This window comes from Notamacropus eugenii, chromosome 4 (assembly GCF_028372415.1).
Source record: "Notamacropus eugenii isolate mMacEug1 chromosome 4, mMacEug1.pri_v2, whole genome shotgun sequence".
NCBI lineage: Eukaryota > Metazoa > Chordata > Mammalia > Diprotodontia > Macropodidae > Notamacropus > Notamacropus eugenii.
In genome coordinates this window covers 189687006-189710132 of record NC_092875.1, presented here as the reverse complement: position 1 = coordinate 189710132, position 23127 = coordinate 189687006, and the positions used below count along the sequence as shown (strand labels likewise).

Genomic DNA, 23127 nt, shown 5'->3' with positions numbered 1-23127 from the left:
CCTCCACTAAAAAGTCTTATGCTTGCCTTTTTTATGAGAGACAATTTGCCCCATTCCATCTCTCCCTTTCTCCTCCCAATATATTTCTCTCTCACTGCTTAATTTCATTTTTTTAAGATATGATCCCATCCTATTCCATTTACTCTGTGCTCTCTGTCTCCGTGTGCGTGTGTGTGTGTGTGTGTGTGTGTGTATGTAATCCCACCAACTGCCTAGATACTGAAAAGTTTCAAGAGTTACAAATATTTTCTTTCCATGTAGGAATGTAAACAGTTCAACTTTAGTAAGTCCCTTATGACTTCTCTTTGCTGTTTACCTTTTCATACTTCTCTTCATTCTTGTGTTTGAAAGTCAAATTTTCTTTTCAGCTCTGGTCTTTTCATCAAGAATGCTTGAAAGTCCTCAATTTCATTGAAAGACCATTTTTTCCCCTGAAGTATTATACTCAGTTTTGCTGGGTAGGTGATTCTTGGTTTTAGTCCTACTTCCTTTGACTTCTGGAATATCCTATTCCAAACCCTTTGATCCCTTAATGTAGAAGGTGCTAGATCTTGTGTTATCCTGATTGTATTTCCACAGTACTTGAATGGTTTCTTTCTAGCTGCTTGCAATATTTTCTCCTTGACCAGGGAACTCTGGAATTTGGCCACAATGTTCCTAGGAGTTTCTCTTTTTGGATCTCTTTCAGGAGGTGATTGGTGGATTCCTTGAATACTTATTTTGCCCTCTGGTTCTAGAATCTCAGGGCAGTTTTCCTTGATAATTTCATGAAAGATGATGTCTAGGCTCTTTTTTTGATCATGGCTTTCAGGTAGTCCCATAATTTTTAAATTGTCTCTCCTGGACCTATTTTCCAGGTCAGTTGTTTTTCCAATGAGATATTTCACATTATCTTCCATTTTTTCATTCTTTTGGTTTTGTTTTGTGATTTCTTGGTTTCTCATAAAGTCATTAGCCTCCATCTGTTCCATTCTAATTTTTAAAGAACTATTTTCTTCAGTGAGCTTTTGGACCTCCTTTTCCATTTGGCTAATTCTGCTTTTGAAAGCATTCTTCTCCTCATTGGCTTTTTGAACCTTTTTGCCAATTGAATTAGCCTATTTTTCAAGGTGTTATTTTCTTCAGCATTTTTTTGGGTTTCCTTTAGCAAGGTGTTGACCTGCTTTTCATGCTTTTCTTCCATCTCTCTCATTTCCTTCCCAATTTTTCCTCCACCTCTCTAACTTGATTTTCAAAATCCTTTTTGAGCTCTTCTATGGCCTGAGCCCATTGAATATTTATTTTGGATGTTTGGAATACAGAAGCCTTGACTTCTATGTCTTTCCCTGATGGTAAGCATTGTTCTTCCTCTTCTGAAAGGATGGGTTCACCAAGAAAGTAGCCTTCTATAGTCTTATTTTTTTTTCCCCCTTTTCTGGGCATTTTCCCAGCCAGTGACTTGACTTCTGAGTTTCTTCTCCACACCCACCTGGTCTCCAGATCCACCCAGCTAGTACTTGGGGGCTGAGATTCAAATGCTGCTTCCCAGCTTCAGGGCTTTGGGCCGGGGCGGGGCTGCTATTCAGTGTGAGATTAAGTTCAGGTGCTCAGGGCCGTCACTTGGGGCTTAGTTCCCTCAGGGGGTTTATGTGGAGACTTTCAACAATGGATCCAAGCTGCTGCCTACTTTGGGAGCCCTTCTATGCTGCTGCCTCTGCTGCTGCCTCCCAAGGGGGCCTGGGTTATGGAGATACCCTGCTCCCCTCTCGGCAAGCTGAAAAGACCCTTTCACTGACCTTTGGCACCTGTGGGTGGAGGGACCTGTGCTGCTGCTGGAGATTCTGCCCCTGAAGCCTGCTTGGATCTGCTCCTCTGGGTGCTGTGCGGCCAAGGCAGGGCTGGGCTCTGCTCTGGGTCCAGTGCTCGATGGACTTTTCCTGTCAGTTTTTCAAGTCTCTCTGGAACAGACATCTCCTCCACTCAGTTGTTCTGTGGCTTCTGTTGCTCCAGAATTTGTTGGGAGTTCTTCTTTACAGGTATTTTATGGGCTGTGGGTTAGGAACTAGCATATGTGTATCTTTCTACTCTGCCATCTTGGCTCCTCCCCTAGATTTTTGTTTTTAACAAATTAGAGAGGTGGGAATAGTATATATGTGAAATGTTACATGAACTTTCACATGAAACCACTGTGTTATTATATTTACCTAAATGTTTTAATGTATTTCAAGAGATTATAATCTGTAGATGTTTATTTTATTTTATGGAGAACTCACAGAGGACAAATGCTAACATGATGGTCAGGGGAAGTGATACAAGGACACTCTCAAGGTCTCTCTTGAGAACTTTGGAATTCATTGTGTGACATAGGAGACACTGGCACAGGACTGCCCAGCATGGTATGTCCTCATCAGAGAAGGTGCTGTGCTCTATAAGCAAAGCAGAATTGAAATAGCTAAAAAACAAACAAAGAACAAAACTGTGAGATGCACAAATTTAGAGAATCCACCTCAAATGTTCACACTGACTCTTTGTGCCCAACCTGTGGTAGAACATTCTGAGCGCGTTTTGGTCTGATCAGCCACAGTCGGACACACTCTAACTTGACTCTAGCATAGTGATGTCATTTTGGTCTTCTTTGAGAACAAAGGACAACAACAGATCTGTAGATGTTTATAATGGAAAAACAAAACATCAGTAAAACTGAAAAAAATAATCCCAGTGTTGCCCTTGGAAGGAAGGAGATTCATTAGCCTCTTATAGTAGTTAAGTGATTAAGTGGTTTGGTTCTGAGCTATGGTGGTGGCACTATAAATGGAGTGAAGGGGTTGGATGTTAGAGATATTGTGGAAATCTTATCAACAAGATTCACCAACTGATTAGATGTTACAGAATAAGAGAGAAGGAAGAATCCAAACTCAGATCTGAGGTATGAAGCCAGGGTGACTGATGGTGTTTTGCATGGAAATAGGGAAGGTGGGAGAAAGGGTAGGTTTTGGGGAGAGGATGAGTTTGGGACATACTAATTTTGAAATGCCAGAGAGACATCCAAATGGGGTGGAACCACAGGTGTCTGGAGATGTAGGCCTTAGCTCAGGGAACAGGTTGGGATGGATATAAATAGGCTTGAGGAATCATCTGCATAGAAGTGACAGTTGAAGTCCTGGGAATAAATGATATTGGCAAATGAGAAAGTATAAGGAAAGAAGAGATGGGACTGAAGGTAGAACTTTAAATGATAGGGACAGTGGAGGTGCTCAGCTTTTCTGAGTACTTCGATACTCTCTCTTGCTCCCACCATATTCCTTGTAGCAGAATAAATTGTTTACATTCCATCCCTCTCCAATTAGATTATAGTCTCCTGAAGGACAAGTACTATGTCATTTTTCATCACTGAATACCTTGCATGGTCCCTTGCACATAATTGGCACTCAATAAATGCTTATTGATATGAATTGAGAAAGTGGAAAGGACCAGGGCATCAGATTAAAGAGACATCATTTTCAGCTGGACAGACCACAGCAACTTCTTAGAAAGAGGGGGGTATTTGAGCTGTGTCTTGAAATACTGGTAAAATGTCAATGGGCGAAATGATCATTGACGTAAATGAGTAAAAGAGTTACTAGTGTAGGTTGTCAAAAGTCTTATTAAAGGATAATTGGAGTGTAGTCAGTGTTCAATATATTCAGTTATCCTGTGTACATGCACTTTTGGTAGCTAGTGTGTTCTCAAGGGATGGTTACAATTTGGTTCTAAAAAGGTCATTCTGTAGAATTCTATAAAAAAGAATACCCCGCCCTCCCCCCCCCCCTTTTTCAAATAGGCAAGATGATAACCCTCTCTGCTTATAATTGCTGGTTAATTTCAGCTGCTAATTGTTTCATTAACTATATCTACTTAGCACAGAACAAGAGATTCCTTGCACTCCCTGTAGAATTTCCCTCCAAGATCATGTCCTCAAGAGATTTTCTCCTTTTTTTAGGCACTTAGAGGAAATATAATTTACTAAGTAATCTCTCTCTAAAAAGTTTTTGGAAGGTTGACAAGAAAGGACTGTAGTGGGAATATGGTTCCTACTTGCTTGAGTGACCAAAGGATTTTTCTGGCTGTTGCTCAAGACTAAGAATCAATTAATCAGTCAGCATTTATTTGACACCTACTATGTGCCAGTCAATGTGCTAGGCTTTAGGCATATGAAGAATAAAACAATCCCTCCTCTCAATGAGTTTATGATGATGGGGAGGGGAGAGGAGTTAAATATACATAAATATAACTTTTAAATTAATTTTTTAAATTAACATTGTTCCCCTGGAATTTCTTTCTGACCAGATGTTCAGTCCCTTTACCATCTCTCTGCATTGGGATGTTCCCCCTGCTGCCGCTGCCACCACCTCCAAGGCAGGATGGGCACAAGAAGACCCAAGCACTACAGCTTCCCATCAAAAGGAACAAATAAAGCAGTAATCCTTATAGCAGAATCATAAAATGTCAAAAATTGCCCCTACAATATTCTCTAACAAGCAGTCTTAGGGTAAAGAATTTAGAGCTAGTCAGGATCTTGAATATCATGTAATCTAACTCCTTCATTTTACAAATGTGGACACTAAGGCTCCAAAGGGTAAGTGACCCCCTATGGTTGTAGCATTCAGCTCCTGAAGCATCCCATTTCATTTTCAGAAAATTCTAATGCTACAGAAAAGATGATCTGGAAGGTTCCTGTTGAACAGTTTTAAGATTTCTATGTACCAAATAAGCAAAAACTCACTTGGCTGATTTTCCCTCCTGAGTTTTGGGCCACCACATACCAGATCTCATTTAAAATCAGGAAGGTTTTCTCCATAGAAGTGTGATTTTAGGCAGGAAGACCCCAGGCTCCTCTCTTTGCTCATATATTTTCCAACTTTCTCCCCCTGAGGTTTGTAGATCCAGTTCCTGTCTATGTATCTGCACTGGTCTTTGACTACGACCCAGTAAAGGAGGATTTCTCTCAGTGTCTCTGCATAGCATCTAGGCCAGACAAAGAATCCCCCAAAAAATTCCTCTTAATAAGGGTGCTGTCAGGCTATGGCAAGTATGATAGAATCTATTGGTCTCTAGTTGTGGTAGGATTACAGTAACAACTTCCAAAGTCTATCACTTTACTAACAACATTTTCATAGGGATTTCATATGTCTGAGAATCATGGGATGCCACTATCTTAGAAGAATCAAAATGGCAGGTGATCCTGATGGCAATGGGAAGCCATATGGGCAGGCATAAGCAGACTTCAGGATTGTGCCTGAGAAGTGTTGTAAAAGGCACCAAGGACACATATAATAGGAAAAGGAGGCAGTTAGGTCAGTCAGGAAGCATAAGGAATAACAGATGGAAAGCTTCAATGATCCACAGAACATTTTTTAAAATAAAGGATGGTCCCAAGTATATTGGGTAGGTCCTCTGTGGCAGACTTAGGAAAGATAAAAACAAGATAAATATAGGATGTGAATCATTCATAATTGGCATAGTATGGGTATTGTATCCATACCAATCAGATCATGAATCAATTTATCATAGAACATGAATATGCCGCATTGGATGAAATGTGTTAACATGAATTGGTTTTACTTGCTACAGCAAATGTCAATAGTATCATTATTTCCAGTGTCACAATTAGGAGAAAGTATAGTATGTTGGCTTGGTAGTCAGAGGTTGTTGTTCAGTTGCTTTAGTTATGTCTGACTCTGCAAGACCCCATTTGGGGTTTTCTTGTCAAGGATACTGGAAATACTGGAATGGTTTGCATTTCCTTCTCCAGCTCATTTTATAGATGAGGAAACTGATACAAACAGGATTAAGTGATTTGCCCCGGGTCACACAACTAATAAGTATCTGAGGCTAGATTTGAAATCAAATCTTTCTGCCTCCACTCCAGGCATTCTATCTACTACACCACTAGCTGCCATAGGAGTCAGAGGACCAGGGTTTAAGTCCTGGTTCTCACACTTAACCATTGTAATGTTAATTAGAGTTAAAGATCTTCCTGGCCCATTAATAGGCTCACCTAGAGCCCATTAAGGGGAGCTCGATTAGGGGAGGATATTTTGTAGGAACATCCACACCTTTTGTTGATTAATGAGGCACTAGGTCAAGAGGGTTGTGCCCTTCAGCTCTGAAAAGTGTGTATATATACTCTGATATGTTCTCTGAGGTGAAGTTTTGTTTTGGGCACTTGGAAGAAGGTTCATGTGCCAGGTGAGACTCTGGGTAGCCATGCCCCCCTTTCCCTTTGAAAACCCAGATGTTGGTGCCTCTCTCTCTGATAACTGTATGTATGTAATGGTCAGAGAGTTGGATCTGTCTATTGATCTGCAATGTATGCATTACTTATGGGCAGACACTTAGAAGCCCTGTCCGTTGGTCTTTATTTCCTCTGCCTGTATTTTCTCTTTTGGTGAATGTCGTTAAAGAAGATTGTTGACCCCTTTTAAGTTGCTTTCCTTTTAGAAAAGCAGATCTAAGAACCTGTGCAGGCAGCCTTCTTGTGTGTGCTGGAGTCCTTGCTGCTACAACCATCTTTGTGAATTCGGGTAAATCACTTCACTACTTCAGGCTTCAGGGTTTGTAAATTCTAAAATGAGACTAGGTGACCTCACAGGTCCCTTCCAGTTATAAATCTGTGATTTATAGACAGCTTCAGCTGAAACCCTACTTTCTGCAAGAAGCCTTTTATGGTTTTCTTTAAAGTTTGTGCTTTCCTCTTGTAGTTATTTGTAATTTATCCTGAATTATCATGTTTATACGTAGTTGTTTATGTGTTGTCTCTTCCGTTAAACTGTATGGCCCTCAAGGACAAGGACTTCTGACTTTCTTTGTATTCCCAGAGCTTGGAATTGTAATAGTAGATACTTAATAAATGCTTATTGAGAGCCTACAATTTAATAGCTCTGTGGTTTTAGAAAATTGGTTAACCTATGGGAATCTGTTTCCTCCTATGCAACATGAGGCTAATATCTATTCCAATCTGCCAACCAAGATAATGGAATGGAAAGCCCTTTGTAAACTATAGCATGCCATGCCAATGAGGTATAACCAACCAATGGAATTGGAAAACACTCTTAACATTTTCTATTACTTTCTGACCTACAAAACATATCTTCACTGCAAAGTAAAAGTCTGACTAGTGGCATAATTCTGCAAAGCTTAAAAAAAACCTCACGATTTGAATGCAAATCAAAATGACACCAAAGAATCAGTAATAAATCCAAATTAAAGGGTTTTTGTGTGATGAAATCACAGTATAAATACATGCCTATCTACAGATACCTAAAAAAAACAAGTGTGGAAATGAAATAGCTTTTGTTCTTAAAGGAAAGCTAGCTTTTTAAAGGTCCTTTAGTGCAAGGCTGTTTAAATATCATGTATTTGGGTTTGTCATTTGCTTGTTCTAAAACGTGACCGTCATATTTTGTTTGCTGCTGAAAGAAGTCTCTGTAGCATACTAATTGCTATCAGTAACTGTTATTTACTTTGAATAGGAATCAGGGATGAGCCATAAGAGTGATTCAGAAGAGGTGGAATCAGAACAAAAAACATCCAGGCTGCTGCTCAATGAGGATGACTCTCCGTGGGCCCACCTGGGTAGAGAACCTTTAACGTGTGAGGTGAATCTGTTTGTTTGTGTCCACTACTTGAAAAGAAAAAAAATCTCACGGGGATGTGACTTCCTCATTTTCTCCACATTTTCATGATGACCTCCAAAGGAAAGACAAAATGGCACTCAGTCCTTGTGATGACAACCAAATTAGGATCTTTTGCTGTTTTTGTTTTACTAAAAATGCCTCTGATTGAATAATGTGATTAAATAAGATCTTTCCTACCCATTGATGGGCTTGCCCATTGTGGGAAGCTTGATTAAGGGAGTTGTTTTGTAGGAGGGTCCCAAGTACCTTTTCTTTTTTCTATTGAGGTGCTGGGTCCCAGGGTTATGCCTTCCGGCTCTAAAATGTAAATACTCTGAGTGTGAAGTTTTACTTTGGGGCTTAGTTTTTGTAAGAAGGTTTGAGTGCCAGAGGAGGACTCTGGGAAGCCCTTCTCTCAGGAGCACCTCCCCCCACCCCAGACAATTGTACCTGTCTGTTGAATTATGGTCAGTCAGAGGAAGTGATATCCGTTGATTACTTTGGGGCTTACTGATTGGAAGTGTTTGTTTGGCCAGATGAGGACTCTGGGAAGCCGTTAAGGAGCACTGCCCCCCCATTGCTTTGAGAACCCAAATATCGTGCTTCCCTCTCTGGTAACTATGATCAGATATTTGGGCAGCCAACTGTCTGTTGAATTCAGGCAGAAGAAACCATATCTGTTGATCTTTAATTTCACTGTATTTTCTTTGAAGTTCAGGGTGCTGACTCCCCTGAATTAGGTGAATGATATATGTGCTTGGTTAAAGGAGTGATACATATGCTTGATTAAAGTGATCATTAACCCCTCAAAAGTTGCCTTTCGTTTTATGAATGCTGATCTAAGAAACCGTGATAGCAGGCCCTCCTGTGTATGTCGGGGTGCTTACTGATACAATCCTGTATAGCCTTTTTGTGAATCTCCAGGAAGCAAAAAGTAGTGAGTATTTAGAATCAAACCATTTTTAGGCTTCCTATAAACATTGGAGAAGGGAATGGAAAAGCACTCCAGTATCTTCGCCAAAAAAGAACCAAACAAATCCCAAATGGGGTCACTAGGAGTCTTAGCTGACACTTTAAATGTTAGAATTTATCTGATGTTGAACTGATAAACATAGGATGAAAAAATCATAAATCTGGAACCGAAAGAGACCTCAGAGTCAATCTAGTCTAACCTTCTCATTTTTCATATAAGGAAACTGAGACCCAGGGAGGTTAATTGACTTACCCAAGGCCACAGAGGTAGTGTCAAAGGTGGGATTTGAACCTAGACCCTCTGAAGTCAGAATTGGTGTTCTTTCCTCTGTAAGAACTAAATCTTATCCATCTTGACATTCTCTCTATAAATATGAGAAAAGAAAGCAAGACTGACTTCCAAGTTGAACAAAGAGCAAAAGTGACCTTGTTAGCTACAGAAAATATTTATAAAGCAAAATATTCTGGAAATGGTTACTCTTCTCTGTTAGAGGATAAGACCAAACTCTTGTCACTGTAGATATTTTTCTCATTAATTGGGCAACATGCACAATTGGAACAGTGCTCAGAGCAATCTGATTTTGTCTCCCCTTGTTAGCAACTAAAATCTCTTATGTGACTGGACTCAGTCAAGTTCATTGTCAAATGAAACCAAGACACAAATGGAAATTGCATCTAAGGGGAAGCATAGCTCATAAATAAAGCAGTTTGCATTGGTTTTATCCTCTGTCCAAAGGCAGTAAGATGAATCATTTCATAGGACTTTTGGTCATCTTGTGTTGTAGTTCTCCTGCTAGTCATATGCAAAAAAGACCACCATGAGAATAATTATAGCTTATGTTCCAATATTTGTCGCATATGATGCAAGGGATGAGGAGGAGGATTATGTTTTGTGGACAACTCAAAATCCTCTAAATTATATCAAATGAACTTGGGTGATGTAGTGGATAGCGTGCTGGGTTTGAAGTCAGGAATATCTATTTTCAAATCCTACCTCTGATAACTTACTGGCTTGTCTTGAGCATTACATGCTCTGTCCAGGTTTTTAACTCATAACAAGCACTTAATTAATGTTTACTGACTGACCTACTGGACCTCATGACTTTGGCGACTTGAGGCACATATGTAGCCCTTAGTCTGGGGTAAGTCTACATGTGCTAAAGCTCATCTTTTGGCTAATCTTACATAGAATAGTGTTGAGAAAAGGGTATGGTTCTTGGGACCCGAGGAGTTTGGTTGTGAAAGCTGTTGTTGTAATTGACTTGGCTATACCCCTATAGGCAGGGGCGTGGAGAGCCATACTTGGCATCATATCCTTGTGACGAGGTTTTGTTTATATTTAGTAACGGAGAGCTTTGTTTTTGTTTTTTTACAGGTGACCCAATCTCTACAAAGCCTAACTTTAAATCTAGAACCCTATGAACACATCCTAAAAAAATAGTTATCTAGCCATGGATAAATCACAGAATAATATTACTGCCGCTGGTACTAGTGGTAGTGGCAGGAGCAGTTGACTGAGGAAGATGAGAAAGTAAAAAATAAGATAATATCTCATTTAACCTTTTCTTCCTTGACTCACACTGCTATTTTAGGACACATAAACAGGTTGTGATCTGTGCTGGTGGAATGAATACTCATGCCAGGCATTCCCTACACTGACAAAATCATAGATCTTTCTTGTATTTGCATATACTTTGATACTTGTTGACTTTAATGAAAAGACAGGCATAGAAAAGGACAAAAACAATATGCTATAAAATATGGTTTGAAATAAAGAGAGAAGTCAAAGAACTGTCTACAGGAAATCTCATGTTTGTATGTAATGAATGCTTTGTTTAAGAAAAAAATGAGAAACACAGGTTTAGGAAGGATCAAACAGCAAAAATGAAAGTAATTATATTTTAACAGGTTGAAAGTAAATCATTAATATTGTGAAAATCGTTACCAAAATAGTTGTTTAAAGTAAGATCACTTAATTGTTAGAACAAAGGAGGCAAAATCAAAATTATTTTTTAAAAAGCAGAAAGATAAAAATGCAATGAAAATAACCCCAACTTGACCTACTTAAACTGTTGACATTGAGAAAGTAAAAGTGAATGGAAGAACAGACATCAATACAGATTATAACCATTTCCTAAAATAGTTTAGTCTATGTAAATCAATCACCATTAGGGTGAGAAGAAAAAGCCTAGGAATGATTTTAGCTCCTGAATACTTTACCTCCTTGCTGAAAAGAGAAAACACGGAAGACAAGAGTTTGGAACATTAACGTACAGGTTAACTTTTATGGAAGAGGACAGAGGAAGATTGTGACCAGTGACACCTCATAAAACAATGAGAAGCCATGAAGGGAAAAGCTTGGTAGGAGACTGTACTGAACAAGGTCAGGCTGAGGGCATTTATGGATAAAACTGAAAGGATAATAGATTTTAAAAAATGGAAAAGATGTGTAAATGTTTTAATTAATCTTTTCATCATCAAGGACAATAGATATACTTTAATGTTATAATCCTGATATGCTTATAGAGGAAGTAGATGTGACATTGAAAAAAAATGGGAAAAGTAACTGAATTAGATCGTTTACACAGAAAAAGACTATGCTTCTGCCTCATTCCATTCGTCCAATCAGTTGTCAAATTTTGCTTTTTCTATGTCCATAACATCTCTTTGGTCTGATTCTTCTTTTCATTCATGCCACCACTGCCTTCATTCGGCCCCCATCACCTCTCACCTGGATTGTTTTGCTGGCTTCGTAGTTGGTCTTCCCATTTCAAGTCTCTCCCCACTTCAGTCTGTCCTCCAAGTAACTATCAAAGTGATTTTCTTGAAGTGCAGAACTGACCAGGTCACTCTCCTACTCAATAGACTTCAGTTGCTCTCTAGTACCTCTCAGATAAATATATAAATATTCTGTTGAGCTTTTTAAAGTCCTTCATAACATGGCCCCAAACTATCTTTCCAGTTTACCTGAACATTATTCCCTTTCCCTCTACTTGTTCTTAGAATCTGGCTTCCTTCAAGACTCAGACCATGTATCACCTCCCAGTGAAAGCCTTTTCTGATACACCTGTTTGCTATTCCACTTTTTCTTAACAAAAAAGTGTGTATATGACTAACTGTTTACATATTTTAATCCCCTTCCTCCCCCAGCAGAATTTAATTTTCTTGAGGTCATGGACTACTTTTTGTTTCATCTTTGTATCTATTGCATTGTGTCTTGCACATAGTAGGTACTTAACAAATACTTGTTGGATTGGATTATAAACTATTTCATCATTCTTTAAAAAATTTGCTCTTTCCTCATCTACCTTGCCCAGGTGTCCTGGTTGGGATCTCTATTTCCTGCCTTCCTCAACTGAGGGAGTTTCTCCTGATTCTTCCTTTAGGTATAAAAATTCCTGATAGTGGCCACTGGAAGTATATGTACACACACACACATATACATATGCACACACACATTTATCCTGATGAACCAGATCTACAGTTTATCTATCTAAATATATATCATCCATTTGAGTTTTCATATGTGAATAGTTAAGCCAAATCTTTTATGTGATTATAGATTTCATTCAGGAAGCTTAGAATGTTGTGGGCCCTGTTGTAAGCAGAATAATGACATGTGCAGAACTAAACTTCTCGAATATGTAGCCATCTACAGGAAATTTCTCTCCAATTTCAAATATTTTTGAATATCCTGCACTGAACTTTAATGAACAAAAGGACATTTTTCCTCTCTCCAATCTATCCTCTACACATCTGCCAAACTAATTCCCTCTCTACCCCAAATGAGGACATCTTTCTTCTCCTTGCCTTCAGGTACAAAAGTTCCTGAATCTGGCACTGATCTTCTGCAACAGTGATGAACATCTTTGGGTTACATAGATTTCCATTTTATATCTCATTTGATCTTAATAACCAAAGGGTCACTAGAGTTATCTCTGTTATATATTTTAAGGAAGCTTGTATGATTTTCACATAAGCATGAGAGACACGTTATTGGAGAAGAGGTTAAATCAGAATTTTCCTTTACTGAAGCAATTGCTATTTTACAGTCAATGAGCAATGAGTGTAATTGAGATCCTGTATTCTTTATGCCTTTCAGTCAGCTGTAAACTATTATAACAAGGCACTGGAGATAATGTCTGCTGAAAGACAGTGGAGGATTCTGATTTTTCCCTGCTCAAGCCTCTGGTAGTCATTAGACTGTGACTGATGTAGTGACTCTCTCCCAGGCCTGTTTGGCCTCTCATGAAAGGTGAGAAGTATATTCAAGTTTGCTAAGAGATAGTTACCAAGAACTACCTAAGTCTCATGCTGGCACAATAGGGGGAGAGATCCTAGGCACAAAGGATGAGAAGGCAAGGGTTCTTCTTCCTGCCCTGGAAATACCCTCTTCCTTCCAAGCATCTTCAATCATTCAATAACCAGGATAAATGAGAGAGAAGGTAAAAAACTGGCAGGTTGAAACTTTTAAAGAATGGGGATGGCTATTTGTGGTCATGACACCAAAAGTGAATTGCCTACATCCTGATCCCTTAACTCACTCTGGCCCTGGTGGCCCTTTCCCTCTTTCTTTATGTCTTTAAGAGTCTGTTCACTGTCTCTATTTCTGCATGTGTTGTCAAAAAGCAACAGTCTCTAAGATATAATTACTTTGTATTTGTATACTTGAGGAATTAAAAGCATTTTGGTGGGATTATGATATTATAATCTAGGTGAAAAAGTGAAAGAGAGAACACCCTGAGATTTTTTTTTTTTCTCAGCTTGGAGATCAGATCATATTATTATAGCTTCCCCCAAAAGAAAAAAAAATCCAATGAATCTGGACTGGTTTGTTTTTGTTTAGTTGTGTCTGATTCTTTGAGACCCTATTTGGGGTTTTCTTGGTAAAGATACTGAATTGATACATAGACATAAAATGAACCAACTATATTCCAGTGGGAGGAAGTTACAGTAAGTAGAAGCAGGAGAAAACCTGCCTTGAAAATCTGCCTTACCTGCTTTGAAAGGTACATAAGTTTCTCTGTTGTCTTCCCCTCAGCAGGATCAAGTGTCATACCCTTCCCTTCCCCCAGGCTTGGAGTAAGAGTGCTGACTAACAGAAGTCATGCCTATGGAACCTGAAAAAAATAATTGGAAAAGAGTGGCTCCCCACAATGTTGTGACTTCTCTCATATTGTGGTGGTACCAGACTTCCGGGAAGTCCTGACACTACTCATCAACATGCTGACGTGCTTCTAGGGTCTCCTAAGATTTCAGTTTTCTCCTTCCCCACAGGACTGGGAAAGCGTGGTCACATCAGCCACGGCAGTCTCAAGGTTCCATGAGTCCTGAGTAGGGGAGACACCAGAAGCCCCTGTTTGACCATAGACATTGTCTCCAGTGCCCTATTGCATTATAAAGCTATAGTCTCCCTGGTTGGGGAGCATGTCTATTACCCCTGATACTCAGGAAGGCTGAGACTAGTGGATTGCTTAAACTCAAGAGTTCTGAACTACAATAGGGCTGAAGCCAATTACATGTCCACAATGAATCTAGTATCAAAATGATGTGCCACCCGGCTCCTGGACCAGAAATGAGTGGCAACTAGGTTTCCTAAGGAGGAGTGAACCAGCCTAAGTTCAAAATAGAGAAGATCAAAATGTCTGTGCTGATCAGGAGTGGGTCTCATGATTGGTTGCTGTATTTCCAGGCTGAGTGAGATAAGGAGACTCAATCTCAGAAAGATAGATGATAGATAGATAGATAGATAGATAGATAGATAGATAGATAGATAGACAGACAGATAGATAGTCTACTGTAGCATATAAATTGTGAAACCCTGCTTATTCTTTTTTCAAGGATGCCTCATTCTGATAACTATTTGTGGAGATGAGCAAGTAGGCATATTGGTCAAATTACTCATATTATGTCAGTCACCTTTTTTTTTTCTGTCTCTTTTTTTGTGTAAAAATAAATTCTGAGGTTTTTGTCAAATTTTTGAAATCTTCCCTCCTTTTAAATTATTTCAGAACTAATTCCTTTATATCCTCAAAATTCTATCACCTCCAGAATGGATCTTCTCTGTATGTATTTGGTCTAGTCTAGTAGCTTTTCTTGTCTTTGCTTTCTTCAACAATATTTTTGTTTCTTCATATGCTAATCCAGCCATGTGATGTTAGCACTTGTATGAGTTTCTCCATTGTCATTAATGCTGCAAGGAAATCACTGTAAAAACCTTCATATATCTTTCTTTTCATTTTTCACCAGTTTATTATCCTTCCAGTTTCACCCTTAAAAAGCCTTGGAATAACACTGTTAATTGGATTTTGGACAAGATTTCTGTAACCTTGTTGTTTTTTTTCCCTACACCACTTTTTGCTATTTTAGGAGCTAGCACTTCTTATAATCTTCCATAATACTCCTCTGGAAGATTTTATCTTATGATTTCCTATTCTAAACTAATTTTGCCTGTGGTTGTTTTATTCCTTTACCTACCTTGGAAATCATATTTGTTATCAGAGGTGGTTTCTAATTTCTTCTGGTCTTATAATTAAACCATTAAACCAGGGACTGGTGATAATGAGTGTCAATGTCAGTTCCTTTATCCATTTTTCATGTTTGTTAAGTTGACGATCCTTTAATTTCCTACCTTAACATTTCATTTTTTTCCTCCTAGTTAGCTGCTGAATTGTATATTTACTCCTACAATTTGGTGAATTGATGAGACCTGATTTCCACATCAGTAAGCAATTTTTTTCTTATACATTAAAATAGAATCAATTTCATTTTTGTGATGCTATTTGGTGTACAGCATATCCAATGTCTCCTGACTGTTTCTCTACATTTATTATGTTTTTAAAAGAATATGTCTCTCATTTCATGATGAAAATCAATGGAATAAAAAACATTTTGATACAACATGTAGCAATTTGCTTTACAGATAGCTCTCCAAAAATGTGTGTCTTCTTTAAAGTGAGGTATGCCTTCATAAAGGTTCAGGACAGGGGAAGAAAACTGAGGGATTTTAAGGTTATAAACCAAGTCATTGTTTTCTTTAAATAGTATTTAGAGTTTATCAGAGGGAAACCACATTTGCCTCCCAACCTATGGCAAAAATCTTGACAGCTTAATATCCTGCCACCTATTGTCTATCCTCTTTTTATTTCCCTTTGGGTTCTAATTCCCCAAACAAATTCTCCTAGCAACCTAACAGTTATCTTACTGTTGGCCTTTATGCCTCTTATTGAATTTTTCTCAGGTCTGTGTTTTTTTTCCAGAGTTACCAGAAAAGACTTACAGAGGGAGGCAGAACCACACACTTTAATCACAACCGGAAAAGCACAGCCCAGTCTCTATTGTTTCAGTACCAGCCACTCTATCTCACCACGGCCTTGTTCTTTGTTGCTCATTTTCAGAACACTTCTTGTTTCTGCTATGAGTTTTATGTGCTACTCACCTTTCTTTAGTGGGAATAAAATCTGCTTTTATTTCTAAAGGGCTCAATGAGATTTCCTCTTCCTGGTTCACTTTTGTTGATGAACAGAAAATGGCAGGTCAGGGACACCCTTGGTAGAGATGCTGTTTAGATCTCTGCATGAATGCATAGCCCTATAATGGGAATGGGTAGGATAAAGAGGTTTATGAAGGTAATAAACAAAGTAAGCCACTCAAATGGAAGAGAGGTTGCCAGTTTCTCCTGTCCCTATTTAAACCTTAAAACATAGCTTCTCAGGGCTCCCCATTTTCACCACTCCACTGCTCAGTACCCTATGATGTGCATGAACTGCCTTTTCTTGTACTCAATCTTATTGCATTGCTTAGTAACATAATTATATGCCATAAAAGTGACTGTATGTTTTTGACATCTCAGAACTTATAAAAATGCATCCATGTGTATACATGTCAGGGTTAATATTAGATCTTAAGTTCTTCAAGAATAGGGAAGATATCATGCCTTATATTTATCACAGTATCACCTGCAGATAGGGCCCTGATGAATATTTTTGGGTGATGGTCGTGATGATGATACTAATGCTCAATCAACCAATTAATAAGCATTTATTAAGGATCTACCATGTGCCAGGCATTGTGCTAGGTGCTGGGGACACAAAGGAAAAAAAAAACCGAATACCTACTCTCAAGGAGCTTACAATCTATTAGGGAGGCTATTTATATACATAGGTTGGTTGGTTGTTGTCCGTTCTCAAAGAGGACCAAAATGACATCACTATGATAAAGTCAAGTTTCAGTGTGTCTGACTGTGGCTGATTAGACCAATATGAGCTTGGAATGCTCTACCATAGGCTGGGCACAAACAGTCCATGTGAACATTTGGGGTGGATACTCTAAATTTGTGTGTCCTATGTTTCCTTTGAACTGCTTCAATTCTGTTTTGCTCATAGAACACAGAACCTTCTCTGATGTGGGCATGCCATGCTGAGTGGTACTGTGCCAACATCTCCCTTGTCACACTATCAGTTCCAAAGTTTTTGAGAGAGACCTCGAGAGTGTCCTTGTATTGCCTCTTCTGACCACCATATGTTTGCCTGCCCCATGCAAGTTCTCCATAAAATAGTTTTTTCTTGGCAAGCGTACATTTTGCATTCAAACAATGTGGTTAGCCCATTGGAGTTGCACTCTCTGAAGCATAGTTTGAATGCTTGGCAGTTTAGTTCGAGTAAGGACCTCAGTATCTAGTACCTTATCCTGCCAGGTGATCTTCAGAATCTTCCTAAGACAGTTCAAATGGAAGCAATTCAGTTTTCTGACATGATGCTGGTAAACTGTCTAGGTTTTACAAACGTACAGCAATAAGGTCAGCACAACAGCTCAGTAGACCTTCAGCTTGGTAGTCAGTCTAATATCTCTTCTCTCCCATACTGTCCTGCAGAACCTCCCAAACATCGAGTTAGCTCTGGCATTGTGTGCATCAACCTCATTGTCAATGTGTACATCCATGAAAAGTACACTGCTAAGGTAAGTGAACTTATCCACAGAATTCAAAACTTCTCCATTTGTTGTAACCACGTATGGATGGTGTGGTGGTGGCTGATGGAGCACATACATAGGTATATAGAGAATAAATACAAGATAGTTTGGGAAGAGAAGGAACTGGTAGTTGGGGGAATCAGGAAAGCATTCAGGCTTGAATCGATTCTTAAAGGAAGTGAGGGATTATGCAAGACTGAGGTGAGGAGACAGAGCGTTTTAGGTATGAGTAACAGACAGGTAGGAGATGGAGCAGAACATGTGAGCAGAACAGCTAGAAGGTCAGTTTAATTGGACCATAGAGCATCCGAAGGAGAGTAATGAATAATGAGGTAGGAAAGACAAGTTTGGGTCAAGTTGAGAAAAGTTTTAAAAGCCAAATAGAGGAGTTTATATTTTGTCTTAAAGGAAACGGGGCCACTGGTGTTTATTAAACAGGGTAATGGCATGGTCAGCTTAGCACTTAAGGAAAATCACTTTGGCAAGCTGGGTGGAATATAAATTGGAGGAGAAAGGAGATTGGGGAGGGAGACTACTTAGGAGGCCATTGCAGTAGTGATGATGAAGCTAATGGTTGTAGCGATGATGCCTGGAATAGAATCCTATGGTTTTAGCACTGGAAGGGCCTTCAGAAGCCCTCTAGTCCAACCCTTCCTTAAAGCAGAAATCCTTGCCAAAGTATCTTTGATGAATGGTTGTACAGCCTCTGCTGTACAGCCCCGAGTGATAGAAAACTCAGTACCTACAGAGGAAAATCACTCTATTTTTGGATAGCTTTAATTACTAGTATAACACTGTCTTGGCGTTGCCAAGGAGATCAGAATGCTGGAGATGGATAGCCTGCTGGTTCAGGCAGAAATCACACTAGCATTTCCCTTCTTGATCAGCCAGGGAGTTGCCTTGGCAGGACCAGACTTTGACTCTCAAACTAGACCCTACAGTTCTTAGGGATTTGGGGGCAGCAAAAGCCAAGCATGAAGCAAGGATGTGGGTTTTGGAGGAGCACATGGAAGTGAAAGAGAGGCTTCAGCCACCACAAAAAGCAGCTAAAGATGAGGAAGCATGACATGGGGAGAGTGGAAAGCACAGAGGAAGCCACTTTAGCTGTGAACTTCCCGGTTCTGGAGTCCAAGATTGGGGATGTATGGGCCCATGCGGCTGCATGAAGCATGTCAGAGACTACTGGCAGTGATTTCTGGCAATGAATTCTCTATGCTAGATTCTCTATTCTTTCTAGCAATGATTTTTTCTATTTATTCTCTAAAATATTTTCTATTATCTATTTTCTCTTCTCCCCTTTCCTCCTTTTTCTTCTGAGAAAGCATGCACTTATTTCTTGAAACTGATCTCTGTTTCTTAAAAGCTTACTTACCCTTTTGTTTACTTTGTCTTTTAAACCAGGTATTATGATAAATGCTATTAACCATTACATTGCTTAACTCTGTATGTCTTTGCTCAAATGCAGCAGAGAAGGACCATAAAGGAGCATCTAGGAAGGGAGAGAAAGAGATTTACATCTGTGATATTTTGTTGGAATGGTTTTCTGGATGGGGGCTCTGAGCTAAAGAGAGAAACAGAAACAAAGACAGAGACTTAGAGAGAAAGAGATAGAGACAATAAGAGTGAGATAAAGAGATAGAGAAATAAACAAAAGATAAGAAAGTGAGAGACAAATTATTGTCTCTTTTAGAACTCCCCAAACAGGGAACACATTCCAGTGTTTCTCTCTTTAGTTAATGGCAGCATTGGTTGAAGAAGGATTGTGACATCTGGCTTGGTATTGAAGGTGGAACTTTTGTTTGTTTTCCTTCCCATTTTTTTCTTTTATGGTTTGAAAGTAAAAATACTCCTTCAGAAGAGGCAGGGACAAAGGGATCCTATCTAAGAGATAAAATCACAAAGGGAGAATAACTCTGTCTTTGAAGGGAGGGGAGTGAATAAGAAGGAGTGAGAGCCCCTTATCTGTACAGTATAGCAACACAAGGCCATGCCACCACTGGACTAGGAAGATCATCCTTATATTAAGCACAAATAGACCTCTCTATAACTTCTGCCAATTGATTTTAGCTTTCTTCCTACTGGGGCCATACTGATTAAATTGAATTTTCCCTTCTCATGCTCATAAAATGTCAAAGATGCATGTAAAGGGTGCTGGATTTAGAATCAGAGAATTTGAAGTCAAATCCTGGATCTGGCATTTACTACTTATGTGGCTGTGGGCAAGTCACTGAACTTACTTGGGCCTCAGTTTACACAGCTCTGAATCATGGGGACTGAACTAAATGACCTCAATGGTCCCTTCCATTGCCGTATTCTATGATGTAATGGGAGGGAACAGTGCTAAAGCCCTCATAGAATAGATATTTCAAAAGATCACAAAGCATTGTGGGAAAGGACCCCCCCACCCCCTTTACACAGGGAGAAGATGAAGAAAAAAATCATACAGGATTTGGAATTGGCATATGAGTTTCTGTTGTAAAGAGCTTGAACCAAGGTTAGAGCAGTGCTCAGTTTTTTGGCAACAGAAATTGAGCAAAGAAGGTTGTAGGTCCAGAGAGGGTTATGAGAAGGAGCAGCACAGCAGCATCTAGTGTCCAGCACTCAGCATGGCCAAAAGCTTCTTCACCCACTGAAGGCAGGTTGGACAGCAGCGACTGTATCAGGAGGTGATACTAAGCTTGATGAAAGTTGCCCTGCTGTAGATTCCAAGCTCAGTAGAGAACAAATATTCTCCCTGTCTTTGTCTCTGTCTCTAGCTAAACAAACAGACAAAATATCCCACCATTTTCTGGTTTCCTTTTCTCACCTCTGTTCCCAGCTCCTACTGCTAATGGATGGTAGCTATACCAATATCACAAATGTAATTTCCAAAGAGAAAGATTGCTGATTCTTCTTTATAATCAATGATCAAATGAGATAATACTTGCGAAGCACTCAGCACAGAATCTGACACATAGTAAAGACTTAATTAATACTCGTTTCCTTCCATTATAAATGAGGGTGATTTTTTTTTTTTATTGCCTGTGAGTCTGTCCTAATTTGCAATCAGTCTATACCAGGAGTAGTTTATTATATTTTAGAGAAAATGTAGCTAGAATTCTTTAGTTTTTGCTTGGTGGTCAATGGAACATCTGGAAGGGAGACAATCTCATTACAATTTTTATAAATTATTTAATTCTTTAAGTTTCTTAAGAGTGGAGGAAGGACTCCATGTGGATCTGGGGCAAATTATTTCCCCTATGACTAAAGAACCTGCTCTTCCATTATCATCCTAACTCTGAGTAGAGCTCACTAGGACAAGTGAGCCCCTGGGGCTAAACTCTCTACTGCTTCTCTGAAGCTGAAAAAGGGTGGGGAAAAAAGGTAGCGGGAGGGATTAGATTCCACCTCTGAGCCAGCAGGAGGTGTGGTCTATACTGATTTTGGTCCCAAGCCCTTCACAGTTGCAGGGAGAAGGGAAGAGCTTCAGCCAGTCTACCTTGTATTCCACAGCAACAACTGATGTGACACTGAATCAGAAAACAGAATCACTTTGGCCATATAGCTGTCTATACCTTCCCCAATCTATCAGGTAATTCTGTAAGCTGCCACTTCTCTTGAGCTTTGCAAACTTGGCCTTAGACAACCAAGAATATAGCTGATTGCAAACTTGGTATATAATGGAGAAAATAAAGATACCACTTACAGACTGATTTGGAAAAAGAAAAGATGTATTTACTTGCAGTTTATTATGTGGAATGTGACAGGCATACATTTGTGCTTTTTATTGAATGATGACTTACTACATACAGGAATTGGTGCAATTTGTAATGCAGATTATGTTTTTAAACAAAAAGAGGGTGCAAATACACTGATGACAGTCACGTGACTTGTTCTGCACTTCTCAAAAATGGCTGGAGAGTGGGCGGAACGACAAATATACCCTAGTTGCACAAATGTAATTTCCAAAGAGAAAGATTCTGGGCAGCTTCCAACTCAGCCGGGTAGATTTAGACAGAAGAAAACCATGGCTAAGAAAATCTAAGTATCCTAAAATAGTATGAATTGGAGTAGGATAATTTGATTCACCCACATTAACTGCTGAAATGCCACAAGGCAGAGAAAAAAAATCCCATCTAAGATCAAGATGTGGGCTGAAAGGAAACATATCAGATTTCTGTAAGGTTTGAAAAGGTTAGCACCTGGCAATTGGGTTTTACCTAGATGACCGAAGAAGAAATAAAAGAAAGGAAGGAGAAATAGGAATTTTCTATTCTCCAAAGAAGTGAAATCGTATGAGGTCCTGGCTCCTTCCTCATTCTTGAAGCAATAAGCTTCATGACCTCATAAATTCCTGGGCACTGAGCCAGCTCCTGCCTTGAGATATGTGTGGTGTGTGTGTAATTCCTAGAGACTGCAGACTGGGATTTCCTCCTGGAAAAGAGGATATGTGTATTTATGAGTGGGCAGGATTTGATCCGTTCTTCTCCTAACCAACCACCAATTAATTTTCCTCTTCAAGTCCAGGACAATCATCAGATACAAAATGGAGCAAAATGACATGAACCAGTGTCAGAGTCTGGTGAGGAATCACCTTTCTCCAAGCCACAAATTGCTTTGAATTTACCTTATAAGTGATTTTATCTCATGACCCAGCTGGTAAGAAAAGCGGTCCATCCATGCTAATGATTCCTACTTTAGCTGTCCATGAGTAATATGAAAGGGAATGTATGCCTAAAGGTTCAACCCATGCTCAGATTTCAGAATAAGTGGAAAAACTTATTTTTTGAATATTCTCATTTGCTCTTGAGAAAAACCAAAAATGGCTATGATAAAATTTTCAAATCTACTTTTGTGGATTTCTTATCACTAAAAAAAAATATTTTGTTTAATCAATGCAGATGCTTTCAGGTGGGCAAAATAACTGACTTGAACCTTTCCTGATCCTGTCCTTCCCAGGTGGTAGGACCCTCTCTCCCTAACTACTTTGCATGTTTATTTTGTGCATATTAATAATATATGTTAGCCCCCACCCCCATTAGAATGCCATCTTCTTGAAAAGAGGACTTGTTTCATTCTTTGAGATCTCCAGTCTCTAGCACAGTGCTTGACACAAAGTAGATGCTTAATCAATATGCCTGTTGATTGATTCTTAAAAATTTGTGCCTTTTTGTTCATGTCTAGGTCTTACCTTTCATTTAAAAAAAGTTTTATTGATATTTTTGCTGTCATATCATTTCTGGACATTTTGAAGTATCTTGGAACCCCTCAGTACCACTACCTTCCCGTAAGGGGATCTTCCCTAATAATTCAGATAAATAGTTTGGCAGAAGCCACCTAGGGGCAACTACAGCTAATAGTCAAAGGCACATTTTTCACTCATAGTCCCCCAGCTCTCCAAGGAAAGGGGAAGATGCGTTCCCTCCTCTGTCCTCTAAGGTCTGATTGGTCATTACAATTACATTGTGTTCAGCTTGGTTGTGGCACTCTCATTTTCATTCTCATATTCATTGTCTAGCTGTTGATTTTGTTCTTATGGAGACTTAGAAGTCTTGGTGAAGCAGTGCCATTT

The 23127-nt window shown here is 39.2% G+C and overlaps 1 long non-coding RNA gene across 7 annotated transcripts in view; it reads left to right on the top strand.

The window, feature by feature from the left end:
* Nucleotides 1-23127, top strand: part of LOC140500876 (uncharacterized) — a 177531-nt gene that overhangs the window by 46641 nt on the left and 107763 nt on the right. For all 7 annotated transcript variants that reach the window (XR_011965923.1, XR_011965924.1, XR_011965925.1 and 4 more), the window contains exons 3-5: nucleotides 7491-7616; nucleotides 15265-15330; nucleotides 17479-17564. This is a non-coding gene — a long non-coding RNA (uncharacterized lncRNA). The remainder of the gene's footprint in view (nucleotides 1-7490; nucleotides 7617-15264; nucleotides 15331-17478; nucleotides 17565-23127) is intronic.